This window comes from Haliotis rubra, unplaced genomic scaffold (assembly GCF_003918875.1).
Source record: "Haliotis rubra isolate DU_JTF1 unplaced genomic scaffold, ASM391887v1 Scf41, whole genome shotgun sequence".
Lineage (NCBI taxonomy): Eukaryota > Metazoa > Mollusca > Gastropoda > Lepetellida > Haliotidae > Haliotis > Haliotis rubra.
Genome location: NW_025767091.1, coordinates 800,593 through 819,850, shown reverse-complemented (window position 1 = coordinate 819,850; position 19,258 = coordinate 800,593). Strand labels below are relative to the sequence as shown.

The 19,258-nt window shown below is 41.1% G+C and overlaps 1 long non-coding RNA gene across 1 annotated transcript; it reads left to right on the top strand.

Annotated features, from left to right (window-relative positions):
• Positions 1 to 366: 366 nt before the first annotated feature.
• On the top strand, positions 367 to 19,118 carry LOC124288005. The gene is made up of 4 exons (XR_006901355.1): positions 367 to 440; positions 3,407 to 3,413; positions 16,700 to 16,707; positions 19,108 to 19,118. It is a non-coding gene; the product is annotated as an uncharacterized LOC124288005 (long non-coding RNA).
• The last annotated feature ends 140 nt before the right edge of the window (positions 19,119 to 19,258 follow it).

The following is a 19,258-nucleotide window of genomic DNA, read 5'->3' as shown; positions in this document are numbered from 1 at the left end:
AAATAACGCTGTGAATCGCGATTTCGTACTGTGTCAAAAATGGCAACATTTTCGATGAAGCCAATTTTGAAAGGTCATTTTCAGCACTTGAGCTTTGTCTAAAATACTAGTGGGCGTTATCAAGAAACAGGAAATTTCCCGCAGAATTCGAAACTGTGAAGTGTATTTGTGTGCGTGGGATATTTTGATTTTATTGGACTTGGAATTGAGGGTTGAAGGGGAAGGACATATATGTCCCTGTGGCATCCAGGGGGGTTAAATCGGGGATCACGTACATTTTTAGTCTTAAAAGTTAAGACTGAGATCATTTTTGTCTTAAATCCTGAGACTGCTACCTACCAGTCTTAAGTCCTTTTTGATGCCGAGGTTTTTTTTCAGGCGCACAATTTCATAAGGTTTGAAAAGTGAACGTTGTGCGAGATTTGTGCTCGCGTGGTCCTGTATCTGCGTACAGCTATAAAATTACACAGAAATGTGGAATATTAAATTTCCTATCCGTTGGTATAAGTATAAAAATGCAAATACCTCGGCGGTTTGAGAAATAAACACTGCTAAATGATGTCCAAAATTTTGCTATGCATTCAAAAACAGTAAATTTCTCCGCTTTTGATCGTGCACCGGTAAAAGCACTGTGCTACGATTTTTTTAATTTGGCATCTTTACAGAAAGTGTGAGCGAATATATTACAGCCTGATATCTGAACGACATAAGTATATATGAAATGGGTTTATTTGCTTATGCATAACGTTGTACGCTCAACATTAAAAATGACTCGCAATAAATGTCAAAAAATGGATTTTCTTCTATGACGTCAAAGGACGACAGAGAGGTCATACGCGTATAAAGATAAGGGGGCATAACTCCGCTATGCTTAACACTAGGTCAATGTAACTCATATCACTTGGAGAGAATTCGTTGTGGATACGGACGCTATATTTTCCTTATGTTTTGTTCACCGTGAACCAAACTACATGTATTCCCAATACAAAGTTCCCCAATGTGAGCGGATACGTTTTAGTAGTTTCACAAGTTATAAGAAAAGATGACAATGTACTACATGAGAAAGCACGTAAAAGCGATTTTGATGGCCCTATCCGATATGTAAATTAGTTCTTAAATTCACATATTCTCCTGTTTGTGTAGATGTATTTTGACTGATTTTGCATCATTATTTACTGAGTACTAGCCATATCTTCAAATATAATGAAATTACTGAAAAGATTACAAAATTGTAGTAGACGTCATTGCTTGTTTTATGTATTTTGCGACGTCGGAAAAAAACGGCACTGGTATGCTGATCAGTATATATCTCACATAATATCCATGAATTGTGTAAAAGGTTTTGGTTTCTATGTCTGAATTTAACACTCTTGTGACAGAACTTAAAATGACTGATTTTACCATTTAAATAATGTCCTGAATAGATCCATAATTAGACGGTTTGACTTTGTATCTTAATATGAACAACACACGCACCTGTTTGGCATCAATTTGACGTAAATTAAACAGAATATTTCACAACCCCTGGCCCCGGGGTCATGAAAGTTAAATCGCTATTCATAACCTGTTCATATGCAACTGTAATATTGGTCCGAATGGCGAATATTGCACATGATACATGAACTATTTAAGTACATGTTGCAGTTACGCCTTCGTTTGTTCTTTTAAAACTTGTTTAAGGATTTAAAATATGGTGTACTACACTCAGTATATCAATTTCTTATGTAAATATTATTCAAACAAACAAAACCCTTGAAAGAATGAAAACCGTATACCCTATATCCAAGGATATGATATAGAACAAGGGTAAATGTAGATAATGAAATTATAGTTTCATGAAAAATATATCTGAAAGATACTCAAAATATACACTGAAAGTGTAATCGGTGGAACATGGCGATTGTGTTTACTGTTATTCAACCGACCTTCACCTCAAAGAAATTGCCAAATATGTAACAACAATGTTGACGTATATGACGTCACAACCCGTGACCGATTTCTTACAAAATGGCGGCTTCGGTGACATGGGTATACAGGATTTTGCGAGGACCTTTCCTTTGATTCGGGGATCGTTTGTACATAAATGTGTGATGTGAGTAATCAGAATGATTCTGACTATCTGTGTATTGTTACATGTTTTATCGTTTTCATTGCAAGTAAGAGAAGAAGCCAGATATGCCGATCATTACCGTTGTTGTTCTGCGAGATTTTCCGTCAGTCATGACGTTACGCTGCACAGAAACTTTGACAATTTCGTATAAACATATCACATTACTGTATTGTATCTATTATTTTTTGCTACGATACTATTTCCATGTATGTTCTAAAAGTATTGAGCCTATGCATGCTACGAATAGACGAATGGGTGTCTGAAATTTGAGAAAATGCAGTACACAGTGTAAAGTCTCAATGTTTCTTTGTTTACATTTCAACAAGTGCTGTCTTTCTCACACAGCGTTCGTTTCATATCACCTAGACACTTGGTTTTAGTGACAAAGACCATTTCTTATTTGATACTAAAATGTATGAGGAATTCAGTGATGTATTTGTCACAGATGAAAAGGAAATATACGTGATGTAATAGGCGTCTCAATACCGGCCTTCGCGAAACGTGATTTTGAAAACACTATCCAATGCAATATGGCAGAAAGCGCATTTAGGCGTTCGTGTTGGTGTATTTAGAAAACATCCCAACCTTAAAGACACTAAAAGTCACCGCGGCAGGGATAAAAGCGTCAGTTGACTTGTTTGGAACATTTCAGCAGGTGCCTGGTACTAAACTATTCTCCTCAATTATTTAAGAGTGACCGGACATGATTACATCATTCTAAAATTTCCATGGTAACTGTCTTAGTCTTAGTCTTAGCTAAGATTTGGCTGAGACAGTTTCATGATCCAGTCTTATCTAAAATCTTAGCTAAGCAAAATAATTTAGACTTAAGATATTTTTGTGCTAAGCAAATTTTAGACTTAAGATTTTTTCATGATCCCGGGGCCTGAAGGATATGCTTGCGACAGGATCGGGAGTCTGACTCACTGACTTCCTGCTGAGTAGTTACTGGTACCTTCAGAAGAATGCTTTAGATCTTACGGTACGACAAAGGGATGCAACCCTACATTGGTAATAGAGACGCTTTTATGAGTCGAAATCATCCTAATAACATTAACTGAATGCCGTATCCAACAACAGACGAGATAACTAGTCAACAAAACAATATGACAGCTGATTGGAGGTTATTACTAAAACTTTACTGACCAGCGGGGAGACAGACCTCTAACTGACACGACGTCAGGAATACTGGCCATGCCGCCGTGCTTGAAGGGGAATCATGTGAAGCGGGCGTAAAATATACACAGCCTAATTTTGTTTTAAAACGAGGAGCTTTTAAAAGAGAAAAGAAAATAGGTACGCGGTGCGAGAGAGTTGACATGCACATAGACAATGCCAAAAAATAACGTTCCCATGAAGAAAACTGTTTACTGCTAAGCAAACAAACATATCCATGGCCATCTTACGGAAAACATTTCTGAAATTACGGATCAAAGTATCTATCAGTTGGAAAAGGGTCACGGAAAGATTAGATTGATAACGGCGATGATGTTTGTAATTACCTATGTTCAAAGTAAACATACGTAGACAATTTATTATAAGGAACATTAAACAGTTGGCCGCAGAGCGAATCAAGCATTTTGTGTAAGTGTACAGCATTTTGTGTTCATTTTGACAGTTCCCTTTTATGAACTTTTGACTTGACTCTGAATCCTGGGGACGTGTTCCTCTTTTGTACAGTCTGTCCCACCGCATCACTGTCTCAAGCAATAACCATACAAATCGATACAATCAAATACAGAGCAATACCTCCACGTTATTAATCTCAGAAATTTATTTTTTTCATTAGCTTTAGATGTTCTTCACATGATCTTATTGTTATAGTGTGAAATATTAGGGGAATATTTGCACTAACAAATATTTCACACTATAACATTATGATCGACTTGGGTAGATATTATGATATTCCAAAAGAAAATGGATTGTGTAAATATTGTACATTAAATATTATTGAAGATGACTTCCACTTTTTGTTGGTATGTCCTTACTACAGTGATTTAGAGACAAAATTTAGGATGCAAAACGTGGTCACTATTGAAATTGTATCATATAACTTCAGAGGTTCAGGTAATGTGTTAGATGTGGAGGTAAATGCAGAATATAAAACAGTGTGAATCGTACTGTGGATTTCCTACGAATCTGGACAGCTATTTGTCATGTTTATCTGCGGCCGTCTCTTTAGCCAGTCTACTGCTGCCATTATTGTAGGAGTACAAAAAAGGCCACATATAGGAATACTTATGGTGTGGCATATTAATCCCCTTTACAACGAGTTGACTTTCTAACAAGGATGTCACTGTCAGTGAGAGGCTCTCCTTCAAACGATTAACATTTATAGTTGTGTTTACGAAATGTCAAGGATTTAAAAGTCATAAAAAAGCTGAACACAAACCAAAGTACATAATCCGATCGAAATCCCAATGTACTTTTCCTACATTCATGTTGGTGCGGAGGAACTGAAGATGGGATCATGGAAACAGAAGACTTTGGACCGATCCCCTACGTGGCCCTCCCTCCCAACATCCCCCAATGCAATATGGAATAAATTAGAACAAAACACAATTTTTACATACACAAAAACGGAAGAAAAATTAGTTGAAAAAATTGTTTGACTTAGTGCTGTGAAAATAACATTTTACTTCTGAGACAATACCTTGTCGCAAAATGACACCAGATAGCATGTGGTTACTCTCTCTGGTCAACATACAGCCTGTTAACTAGTCCTTACACTGTTGAGTAAACAATTCGACATACCTTTTGTATTTGTTGATATATTTATTTATTATAATTATTTTAATACCTCAAATGGTTAACTTCTCTGATCACAATGACTGTTAGGTTCCACGTACAGGAATCCAAGCTGTCTATCCGGTCCGTACTAATTTGTCTTGGTACAATATGTTGATACTAGGCTGATGGAGTTCCATTAATAGAATACTGACAATGAAAAGTTTTATTTAGGATTCAATGAATAATAACGGTTGCGGTAGCCTCTGAGCTGGACCTTACATGTGCGTTGTCTGAAAGATGTTGGGTATTCTGGGATCCTCAAACAGTGAGTTAATATTCCAGCAATATCACGGCGGAGGAACACCAGAAATGGGATTCACACGTTGCACACGTGAAGAATGGAACCGCGTAACGAGCGAACGCTTTAACCGCTAGGCTTCCCCACCGCCCGAGATTCAAAGACGTCAGTGTGTAGTAACGTACCTCTTGAAAGCGGAAATAATTTCAATTTTACCATGTAACATTTATAATCTATATTTTAAAATATCACCGCTATTTTGCCCTTCACGCCCGCCCTATGGAGCCCTAATAGAAACTGGTTATTCCCTGGCGTTGAAATTTTATATTAATACATTTTTTGTAACATGGTTCACTTTTAAGTCACAGCATAGAACAAGTGATGCTTTACATGGACAGGCGTGTTAGACTGACTGACTGACTGAGTTTGGTTTTACGCCGCTTTTAGCAATATTCCAGCAACATCACGGCGGGGGACACCAGAAATGGGCTTCACACATTGTACCCATGTGGGGATTCGAACCCGGGTCTTCGGCGTGACAAGCCAACGCTTTAACCACTAGGCGCGTTAGAACACAGGTAAACATAGTCGGCGTCAATAAACGTCGTGTTGTGATGTGTTTCAGTTAATGCTTCTGCAACCAGTGGTCATAAAAGTGTCTGACTGATCCAACGATATATCTACAGGCGATTCTCATTCCGTGACATTACAAGGGATCGAACCAGGGCTAACTTTACTCTTATACTTTTAACTAACTAATTTACTGATTCAACGAATTCTCTGACATATTTGATAATATTAGCGAGATGAAAACTTCCTATCAGGACTAACAATACAAATACATATGATAAGTACATGTAATTAACTTCACCAATTCAAATGTACAAATATAGCAGTTGGTGTCCGTACTGCGTAAAAGACGTACAGGCGACTTAGTAGATCGTCAGTCTGACAAACACGTATATAAGCTTTTAACATCCCATTGGTCGGAAAGAACATCATATCCTACACTGCACATTATGTATTTGACAGTAGGCTAACCAATCGAAAGTGTAGCGAAACTCGGTTAATCCTGCTTAGTATCAATCACGTCACGAGTCTTGAAGAAATAGTGGGCGTTATTTTCAAACACGCAGTAGATCATAGATCTTAATCATTTGTAAAGGTAGCTGTTTTGGAGTACAATGGCCTGAAATGAGAAATGACAAAAAGAAACAGAGATGTACCAAAAATCTGAGCTTCAGGATGTTATATAGCAGTGTAATTATTCCTAAAAGATATCGACCCGTAACACGAGGGAAAGAGCATACACTACATACTACCACGTTTTGGATAGTTGTTTAACTTAGAAATACAAGAACTGGTTGTTCGATAATGACGTATTTGATACGGGCTTCAGGGTTGTGTTTTGGACCTTAACGTTTGTATTTCGACGAACGTTACCGGCCTGAAACGTTTTGAGATTTTAGTCAAATCCACTCTTCAAGTGCATGTTTTGTAGTTAACCGTTTGATCAATATTTTCAGGCGAGACGGCTGGAAGGTATTATACTAGCGACACGGCTGACTTTAAGTTTCCCGGGCAGACCACGGACCATGGAGGCAGTACTCTGGACCAAGGCATAGACTGGGTACCAGAAAGTAGAGCAGAATATCTATGAAATGAAACGTTCGTCAACTCCCACACCCACACCCACACCCACACCCACACCCACACCCAGACATTTAACTGTCCTTCTACTACGTTCACAACACTCACACACCCGTGAACATCAGGGAAAGAATTAGTCTTCAGGAACCCAAGTTGTGAGAGGCGACGAAAGAGATCGGGTATGGGTCGATTGCGTAGAATGTCTGATCCGAACTCGAGTTATGACAGTCGGTCGCCATATAACTGAAATACAGCTGAGAGTGCAGTAAAACAACAAAGAAGCACTCGGTCATTAGATGCTTGAGTAAAAACGCGTGAAATTCAACAGGCCAGCGCCATCTTGTCTTCATTGAGCTGTCAACGCGTGGTGTACGCGTCAACTGGGGAAATAGCTCATAATTTAGATGAAGTGTGCGTTGATGAAGACGAAGGCATAGTTGAGTTCAAACTTCTTTAGTTACATGACAAACAAATACACAAGACATACATAACAGCGGAGTACCTGCTCAACCACAGGGCGTTTCCAACGAGCGGCATTATCCTGCTCGTGGTCGTCCCAACGGACAGTCCAACTACCGAACTCATACTCCTTCCACTGTCCTCATTCACCGTCTACCTGTGAGCATACCTAGTATATATATATACAGTTTTTGACAACAATGGTCAGGCGACGACTCATCAATGGACAGACAGAAAAACAATAGTACTTCCTTGACCAGTTGATGTGATGGCAGACACGGCCAAGGGGGAGGGGGATTACCAATGGAGGTTATAAATGTCAGACTCTTATACAATAATTATTGGGCTGACAAGTCAATTTACAATGCGGTAGTGATAAGGATGTACAGTAGTGATTAAAAATACAGCTTAGCGTCATTTATATATTACAATAAAGTCTCACATGTCTTGAGTACATAGGTTTGGACTTTTTAAATATTTGGACGATGGCTGTCCTGAATTAGTCACTATAACAGAGCTAATAATGTCAGCAATGTCATAACTTCCCATAAACATTGCCGAACCTTCCCAGGTACCAAAAGTTCGATTCAATCAGTTATTGCGTCTGTCTGTGACGTGGGTTGCAGTAACTGTCCTGCTGTGGCTGACAGATCGATCAGTCAGGCCACTACTGTTGACGATCGTTATGGTGTGATTAGCCGTTTCCATACAGCAGATTGGTAATTAAACGGCCATTTGGAACGAAACGTGATGTCATGAATGCATAAAACAGAGGAGACGGGGATATATGACGTGGAAGATTTACATGCTGCAGAAATTTTCATAGATGGCGGCTTGGTCTTTAGGTGCCAATAAGGGAGACAACTCGTGTAAAGGTCCTGGCGTGTGATGTATGATTTCACAGTCAGTATTGACCGTCTTCTTTGTTCCCATTGTCCACCGTTAGTCTTGAACTTTTAAATATTTCTGCTGTATTGACGATTACTATCGTTACAATGGGGCATTGTCGGTATACATTGCTTCCAAACATTAACACTCTGCATTTCTACATTCCAAATATAAAATGCAAGTGCATCAGAATCTTCCATTTAAAAATAAAAATATTTATTCTTTTTAACAGTGTTAACAAATTAACATATATGATACAATACACATCTCATCTAACTGTGCGCATTTACAAGCCTCTGTAGATAGTATCACAGTCTGAGTCATGTCTTTCTCCACAGATGAAGAGTGAGTGAGTGAGTGAGTTTTGTTTTACGCCGCTTTTAGCAATATTCCAGCAATATCACGGCGGGGGACAGCAGAAATGGGCTTAACACATTGTACCCATGTGGGGAATCGAACCCGGGTCTTCGGCGTGACGAGCGAACGCCTTAACCACTAGGCTACCACACCGCCCCCACAGATGAAGATGTCGATATTATCTAACTATGCGATTCTAAATCACACACAAAGATTAATCTGAGAAAGTGGAATCGGACTTAGTATGATAAAAGTCACGCTGGTTGTAAGCTCCTACCAAATAATTTATTCCACAGTAATGTGTTGTCTAACCAAGCAGGGATAATCTATAGTCTCCCTGAACCAATGCCTGTTGCAGTTACGTTCCATAAACCGTCTTTAACGATTAAGCCCCGCCTACTGGGGGTCTACTCCATCCTGATTGGCTGATAATACGGTGGGCGGGACCTGGGTTTAATGCACTGTACCATGAAACTGAAGTCGTGCTTATGCGTTCAGATTGGTATTAATCTTTAAAGATGAGGCATTTGAAATTATAATTGTTCACTAAAATGATTATAAGAAGTCACCAGTGAGTACATGTTATATATCTATCAACAACTGACTTCTCCTCTCGGAGAAGCGGGGAACGTTCATAGGAAGAAATACGGTAAATGTTAATAAGAATGAGAGACAGGTGACTCGCTGTCAGTCATCTGTCTCCCTTCATTGTCAGAACCCGTGTAGTGCGTCACGTCATTGACAGCAGATGCCCGTCGGCCATGTTAGTATTAGTTGTATACAGAAACATGGATGATTGTATTGTGTTCTTATCAACACTATGTACTAAATATACACATACATGTATGTATAACATTGGACCTGTCAGTACATACATGCATGGCTGATTGGGTTCAGTTAGGCTTGTCACAAGCTTGCTCGACAGCACAATGGTGACACTCTGCTATCATAATATCGAATATCTTTTCATAATTAAACATGTAGATAGTTAACCAAATGACAAAACATATTTCGAAATATTTCAGTTATGTTTTTATGTTTTTGTGTTTTTGTTTGTTTTACTCACCTACATAGATAATTATAACTACCCACTCACTCACCCAGCAACCTACCAACCTGCCTACTTACCTACATAGATAATTATAACTACCCACTCACTCACCCAGCAACCTACCAACCTGCCTACTTACCTACATAGATAATTATAACTACCCACTCACTCACCCAGCAACCTACCAACCTGCCTACTCACCTACATAGATAATTATGACTACCCACCACTCACCCAGCAACCTACCAACCTGCCTACCTACATAGATAATTATAACTACCCACCTCACTCACCCAGCAACCTACCAACCTGCCTACTTACCTACATAGATAATTATAACTACCCACTCACTCACCCAGCAACCTACCAACCTGCCTACTTACCTACATAGATAATTATAACTACCCACTCACTCACCCAGCAACCAACACCAACCTGCCTACTTACCTTCACATAGACTAGTGGCCTTATAACTACCCACTCACTCACCCAGCAACCTACCAACCTGCCTACTTACCTACATAGATAAATTATAACTACCCACTCACTCACCCAGCAACCTACCAACCTGCCTACTTACCACATAGATAATTATAACTACCCACTCACCCACCCAGCAAATCTCTACCTACCACCTGCCTACCTACCTACATAGCTAATTATAACCACCCACTCACTCACCCAGCAACCTACCAACCTGCCTACTTACCTACATATAGCTAATTATAACTACTCACTCACTCACCCAGCAACCTACCAACCTGCCTTACTTACCTATACATAGATAATTATAACTACTCCACTCACCCACCCAGCAACCTACCAACCTGCCTACTTACTCTACATAGCTAATTATAACTACCCACTCACTCACCCAGCAACCTACCAACCTGCCTACTCTACCTGCCTATAGATAATTATAACTACCCACTCACTACACCCAGCAACCTACCAACCTGCCTACTTACCTATATAGATAATTATAACTACCCACTCACTCACCCAGCAACCTACCAACCTGCCTACTTACCTACATAGATAATTATATAACTACCCACTCACTCACCCAGCAACCCACCAACCTGCCTACTTACTCACATATAGCTAATTATAACTACTCTGTACTCACTCACCCAGCAACCTACCAACCAACCTACTTACTCACATAGCTAATTATAACTACCCACTCACTCACCCAGCAACCTACCAACCTGCCTACTTACCTACATAGCTAATTATAACTACCCACTCACCTCACCCAGCAACCTACCAACCTGCCTACTTTACCTACATAGCTAATTATAACTACCTCACTCACCCACCCAGCAACCTACCAACCTGCCTACTTACTCTACATAGCTAATTATAATAGTACCCACTCACTCCCACCCAGCAACCTACCAACCTGCCTACTTAATTATAACTACCACATAGCTAATTATAACTACTCACTTCACCCCACCCAGCAACCTACCAACCTGCCTACTTACCTACATAGCTAATTATAACTACCCACTCACCCACCCAGCAACCTACCAACCTGCTCATTTACTTCACATAGCTAATTATAACTACCCACTCACCCACCCAGCAACCTACCAACCTGCCTACTTACCACATAGATAATTATAACTACACACTCACCCACCCAGCAACCTACCAACCTGCCTACTTACCTACATAGCTAATTATAACTACCCACTCACCCACCCAGCAACCTACCAACCTGCCTACTTACCTACATAGATAATTATAACTACCCACTCACTCACCCAGCAACCTACCAACCTGCCTACTTACCTACATAGCTAATTATAACTACCCACTCACTCACCCAGCAACCTACCAACCTGCCTACTTACCTACATAGCTAATTATAACTACCCACTCACCCACCCAGCAAGCCTACCAACCAACTCTATTTCTTACCTACATACAGATTACATATTATAACTACCCACTCACTCACCCAGCAACCTACCAACCTGCCTATACTTACCTACATAGCTAATTATAACTACCCACTCACCCACCCAGCAACCTACCAACCTGCTCTACTTACTCTACACATAGATAATTATAACTACCCACCACTCACCCAGCAACCTACCAACCTGCCTACTCACCTACATAGATAATTATAACTACCCACTCACTCACCCAGCAACCTACCAACCTGCCTACTTACCTACATCGCTAATTATAACTACCCACTCACCCACCCAGCAACCTACCAACCTGCCTACTTACCTACATAGATAATTATAACTACCCACTCACTCACCCAGCAACCTACCAACCTGCCTACTTACCTACTCACAAACCCTCCTAACCACCTACCTACGCACCTACCTAGCTACCCGTACACATACACATCTACCTACCAATCTTCCCACCTAGCTACCCACACCTATACACGCACATAAACATGTGACTACCAATCTTCCCACCTACCCACCTAGCTACCCACATACCTACACACGCACATAAACATGTGACTACCAATCTTCCCACCTACCCACCTAGCTACCCACATACCTACACACGCACATAAACATGTGACTACCAATCTTCCCACCTACCCACCTAGCTACCCACATACCTACACACGCACATAAACATGTGACTACCAATCTTCCCACCTACCCACCTAGCTACCCACATACCTACACACGCACATAAACATGTGACTACCAATCTTCCCACTTACCCACCTAGCTACCCACATACCTATACACGCACATAAACATGTGACTACCAATCTTCCCACCTACCCACCTAGCTACCAACATACCTATACACGCACATAAACATGTGACTACCAATCTTCCCACCTACCCACCTCAAGCACCACATACCTACACACGCACATAAACATGTACCTACTAATCTTCCCACCTACCCACCTTCACACCCACATACCTACACACGCACATAAACATCTACCTACCAACCTTCCCACTCCACCCACCTCGCTACCCGCATACCTATACACGCACATAAACATGTACCTACCAATCTTCCCACCTACCCACCTAGCTACCCGCATACCTATACACGCACATAAACATGTACCTACCAATCTTCCCACCTACCCACCTAAACATCTACCTACCAATCTTCCCACCTAGCTACCCACAAATAAACATCTACCTACCAACCTTCCCACCTACCCACCTAGATATACCCACCTACCTATACACGCACATAAACATCTACCTACCTACCTACACCCACCTAACTATACACGCACATAAACATCTACCTACCTACCTACACCCACCTAACTATACACGCACATAAACATCTACCTACCTACCTACCTATACCCACCTAACTATACACGCACATAACTATCTACCTACCCACATACCTATACCCACCTAACTATACACGCACATAAACATCTACCTACCTAGCTACCCACATACCTATACACGCTCATAAACATCTACCTACCTAACTATACACGCACATAAACATCTACCTACCTAGCTATCCACATACCTATACACGCACATAGACATCTACCTACCCACATACCTATACACGCACATAAACATCTACCTACCTAGCTACCCACCTAACTATACACGCACATAAACATCTACCCACCTAGCTACCCACATACCTATACACGCTCATAAATATCTACCTACCTACCTACCCACATACCTATACACGCACATAGACATCTACCTATCTACCTACCTACCTCCCTAAACCTACCCACCGCCAGGTGTTCTTAACACAATGCAGTTTACTGTTTGATAACGGTAATGCTGAATCATTTCGGCACTGTTTTACAGTCCCAATGTATTCTGAAAAGTCACGTTTTTCGCAGAGTGAATGTTTGTATCCTGTAGTTTACTCATCAGCGTTTCCCTCGCGGCAGCAGTTAAAGGAAGATTGTCTTGTATGTCACACGGGATGGACTCCAGACAGTGATGTGACATTTCAAAGCCGAAACTGTGTCATGCAGAGAAGAGTACAAACATGTACCAAACCAATAAAAATGGTTGATTCATAAATAATATTGTACTGTGTTTGAATAAGGATACTGGAAACATGTATTGAGATGAGGATTGAAAAATTGTTTCATCTGAATTTCTTGTAATAATTCAAACATAGAGGAAGTTTTACATGGACGCTTTCAAAGAAAATCCTAGTTAAACTTCGGCATAACTCAGCGGATTGAAACAAATCCTGATAAATGCAAGGAAACGTAATGTGTAAGTACTATAATCTTGAATCAACGTCAAACCCCATTCAAATTCACATATGAATGACATGCGCTTTGAGACATAAAAACAATAAGTGTTCATCGGTCACATTTTGATAGTTGCACTGTACCATTGCCAAACTGGAAAATATCTTTTAGGCATTGTTAAGAATCAATGTCCTGGAAAACGAAATTGATGAAGATATTTTACCATCAGGAATAAAATCCGAGCGTCTGGTTTAATTAGGGTTCCTCCTTATTTCAGTTTTAATCACGAGAAAATTCTGCTTGACGTGATCGGGTGGTTTCGAACAATAGTTACATGTAGGCTAAACAATGTCTCATTCAAAGTGACGAGCCAATGACCAATAACCGTTTCCCTCTTTAGCCTTGTGTAATTTCGTTCAGGATTTCCTGTAAGGAGAAGTGAAGAAGTATAGAAACCCTTTTGGAAATTACATTGGACATCATATTTGTCACTGTAAAATTTGGAAATGTCAAATTTTATATTGTCTTTCATTATGTACGTATTATTGAAAAACATTATGTTGTGAAAGAACATGCTCATTGGGAAGTGTAGTGCAGTACGAAATACCTACTTGAGGACGCAACAATAACAAAACGAGATTTTGTTTTGATGTCTATAAATGCCAGTTTTCCGTGATAGATAATCCCCCCTCTGTCATCGGAAGTATGCCACGTGACACTAATGACAAGATATTGGTGATAGTTACGTGTGCATTCTTACTATGAAATATCGTTAAAGGCCGGGGCGCAAACCTCCAAATCCCCCGTGGGTTCCCAAATAGTCTCCCCATTGGCTACTCCTCAGCAGTGTAGATGTTAGGGCATATCAGGTGGAAAATACAGTGCTTTATGAAACAGGGGAGTAAATGATTTATTTATCCAATACTAGTTTCCAGAGGAGATATCAAGCGATATATCCTAGGAGATATCGTCTTGGCAAGTTTTGAGGTGATTGCTGATTGTTCAATATTTTCGGACTACTTTCATCTCCCTTAGCTGTAGACAAAGCTGACCACCACTGTCGTCATTTTTGACAGGTCGAAAGAGTTGTTTTTTGTTCATGATTTGTTCTAACGACATAAAGCTTTACTTAAAATGCCACAAAGAAATGGTGAAAAACTTACGCATTGCAGAAATTAAAGCAATAAATGTTAGCACTACTTTTTTATGTGCTTGTTTTTATGACGTAATGGTGTCACTCGTTCCCTCTTCCATCACTCTTGTTCACTAATCACGATAAATGTTGCCGTGATGTTATCGGGATGGTCCACAGTCTGTCCTGTTTCCTGTCTTGTTGACATCGAGAATTGCACTCCAAGCCTCGCTTTCAAACCGGAAGGAGCGAAATGTGGAAAGGGTTGATACTCAACTCGCAGGCTGCATTTGGACCGAATATACAACCAGGCCATATGCTAGTATTTATTAGGCTATCGAACTAATACCAGGTGAATATGGTGTAAACTTACTGGGTGATGCTCCTACCCTTGTCCCTGTTAAGAGACGGTCAGTGGAGTTCAAGAGTGGAAGAACACATTAAAGTACCACTGCTCATAATAACATACACGATAGGGTTCTGAATCAGCACACTTAAAGCCAATACATTACGAGTTCTGAACACAGGTAAGGTGAGGTGAAATGGGTTTTAACGTGCATGTGTGTATGTGTGGCTGCTTGTACTAGCCCAGACCTAAGCTGGTTTTATAGTGCTAGCCCACTGAGATACCATGCCACAGTTAAGCATAAATACACCACTCAGACATATTATACTGACTCCGAGCCGACCAGTCCTTGTGTACCCACTATTGCCGAGCGCCAGGCAGGAACCAACAAGTACCATATATTAACGTCTTTTGGTATGACGCGGCCGGGGATCGAACCCGCGACCTTCCGCTCTCCGGGCGGACGCTCTGACCACTACACCCCTGAGACGGCTCTGAACACAGAAATGAACTGGGCATAACAAAGGTTTCAACGCGCATGCGTACAAAGTTTGTGGCGGCCATAAAGCTGGAATATTCCTGAGTGCGGCGTTAAACAACAAACAAACAAAAGAAAACCAAGGTTTGAAACGATTCAAGTAAATAATCTCCTGCGAGTGTGTACATCCTTTGGAAACAGACCCACCTGCTTTTCGTGAACGAACCTTGGGTCATGCAGTTATAGGTTTACCACTCTCGGTCAGAGACAAAGCAACAGGCCAAGCAGTGGAAACATTAAGCTGAAGAAGGTAGAGCCTGTTCCGTCCCTAGGCAAAGGAAGGAACCCCAATATGGACCTTGTGGTATCCAGATTTCACCTTCATATGCACTCCAGGCCTCGCTTTCCAACCGGAAGTAGTGTGAAAGGGGTTATATACAGCATTCATGGATTCAGTACATTATATTACATGTTCACAGGCTGCATTAGGACCGAATTTGAAAAATATCCAAATTAGAAACTGACTCTATCCATCATAGTTGTCTTATTGCAGCCACACTTCGTGCTTCCAGGTCGCTTTGTCTCTGTTATTGAACTTCCTAATTTAATAATAACAGTGATAGAAATTGCATGTTAAAACAAAACTTCAGTCGCAAGTATCTGTTAACAAGAAAATAAGTTTATTCAACAATATTTACAATGACAAATATCTAGGGTAATATTGAGGTAAGTAGAGGTTGCCGTCCCATGCCAGATGTTAGAAATACCACCACAAAGTATTCGTTTGTCCCAGCCGCCGGTCCACTTAGCTTGAAGTACTTTTTGCGGACCGGGAAGGTGTGTGTGTGTGTGTGTGTGTGCGTGCGTGCGTGCGTGCGTGCGTGCGTGCGTGCGTGCGTGCGTGTGCGTGTGCGTGTGTGGATGGGTTGTGTTTTAAACAGATTCAAAGTATCATTGCTCATTACAAGTTACCTTTGTGACTAAACCCAGCAACCAAAGTTCAGTTTTCAAGTCAGGTTGTATGAAACCTTTTTTTCTTCTTTTCAATAATAATAAATTCTATAACACTGACCGACCAATAACACTTCCTTTTGGCCAATTTTCTTCTTTGTTTTGATCCCATGGATGAATAGACCGCTCGCGATCATAAAATGATATTAATGACATATTTTTATCAGCTAAAGGCTAAATTTCAATTTTCACAATGCAATATTCCATGTTGAAATTTCCCTGCTATTTTTTAACACCACTTTGAAATTCAGTTATATTACTTTCGTGAAACACACAAGGGCGAGTATGGCGCTGAAAAACCATGAACACGACCCTCCACCCAACAATACCATGGCGAGCCAAACAGGTGTCCTTAAAATTGAGGAACCCTCAGTCAAAGTCATCAGTAAAATATACTCTCCCAAAAAAGAAACGCATCATAAAAATAGCAATGAATTAAAACGTGATTCATTTTACAAAAGGTTTTGCTCTGTTTATGAGTCCTATGGTGTTAATGTTTGAAACATCACAACAAAACGCACCATCCGTAAAATACCCGTATTTAACAGCATGATTTTCAATTTCGGCGTGTAGTGTCACAGAATACACAATTCACATGCAATGCACGTGAAAGTTGGGGATCAGATAGTCTCAATGATCGCTGTCTGTCGATTATTCACTGTATTTGGAATATTGTTGACGAACGCAAAGTGCCCGACGCATGAATGTTCACCAAAGCACCATTTCACGGCTCTGGGAGATATATCGCCGGCAGAATGCGGTAGCAGATGCCCCTCGTAGTGGGCGGCCTCGAGCGACCACTGCGGCGCAGGATCGCTACATCCGGGTACATCACCTGCGTCATCGAACAGCTACGGCGACCAGTACCGCTCGACAAATACCCGGATTGAGGAGGCTTTCTGCACAGACCGTCAGGAACAGGTTGAGAGAGGCTGGTTTACGTGCCAGAAGACCTTATTTTGGCCCTGTGCTTCGACAACAACATCGTCGACATCGAGTTCAATGGTGCACCAACGTTCAGGCCTGGAACCTACCGAATTGGCGTAGAATCTGGTTCAGTGATGAATCACGATTTCTATTGGAACGACGCGATGGAAGAATGCGGGTGTACAGGCGTCGACGTGAACGTTTCGCCGACGCTTGCGTTCCCCAGGTGGACAGATTCGGCCGGGGCAGTGTTATGGTGTGGGGAGAGATCACCTGCCGTAGGAGAAGTGATTTGGTGATGATCCAGGGCAACCTGACAGCTCAACGGTACTGTGACGAAATCCTACGCCCACACCTCCTTCCAATCATTGATCGCCAGAGTGAGTTGTTTCAACAGGACAATGCCAGGCCCCACACAGCACGTCACACTAGAGACTTCCACCAGAACCACAACATCAATGTGCTCCCCTGGCCCTCTAGATCACCGGACTTACACCCGATCGAACATCTGTGGGATGCCCTGGACAGACGGGTGCGACGCCGTAACCCTCAGCCCCAGACACTTCAGCAACTCGCACAGGCACTACAGGCGGAGTGGGCTGCGATTGGACAACACGTGATTCTGAGACTTTTTCGTTCGATGCCGAGGCGATGTCGTGCAGTTCTGGATGCCCACGGTGGTCACACGAGATATTGACTTCAGCGCCACCACACGTCTCCATGTGACACTCAAACTGACTTTCCTCGAGTTGGTGCCAAAGACGGATAAATCTGCATTCACAGTGTGCAATTTCGCTATATTTCATTGACCCATAAAGCCTACAAGATGTTTCAAAATAAACATAAAAATACAGTTGAAATTCCTATATGCGTTTCTTTTTTGGGAGAGTATATTTATTTGAACCTCCAATATCGTTCAACAAACGTGATAATTAGCAAATGCACTATTACACCTAACTACTGAACACTAAACATAGACTCCTGATACGCCCATGGGACATAATTCTTCACAGCGGACCGCTGCACCTTTCATACCTGTACAAGGTATCTGTGACTTTGAAAATCATAAGTTTTATAAAGACAATTTTAGTGAATATTACATGAACATAGAACTGTCAGGAACTTTTCAGAAAGAACACGTCCCGACTTAGTCAGATGCTGAGGTGTGGGCGTGCTGGAAAGATCGGGAACTGTTTCCTCATATCTATGTCAGTAATAAAGGTGTGATACATCACAGTTGAAAGACGGAACTGTGGATGTAAAAATGATAAAGAAACATTGTGCATATAGCTGTTGGGAACTGAAATTTTTGCGTTCTTTGGAGATACGACCTTGTTACCAGGGGCGTCCTACTGTTGTGATTGATGAGAAAATTGAAATAGATTAATTAATTGCCAACTTATCAGCAGTGTATAACATTCTTATCAAGTAAGCTGTTTGAAAAGAAAAATACAGGGCAGATTTAGTGACACATTTTATGGCTTTACTGTCGGTGCAAAATAACATCACCAATTAACCTTACCATTAGTGCCAACAATTCGGTCCCGAAAGGCATTTACCCAGTATTTATACATCTATCACTGTAGATACCTCAGACACAATATTTGCACT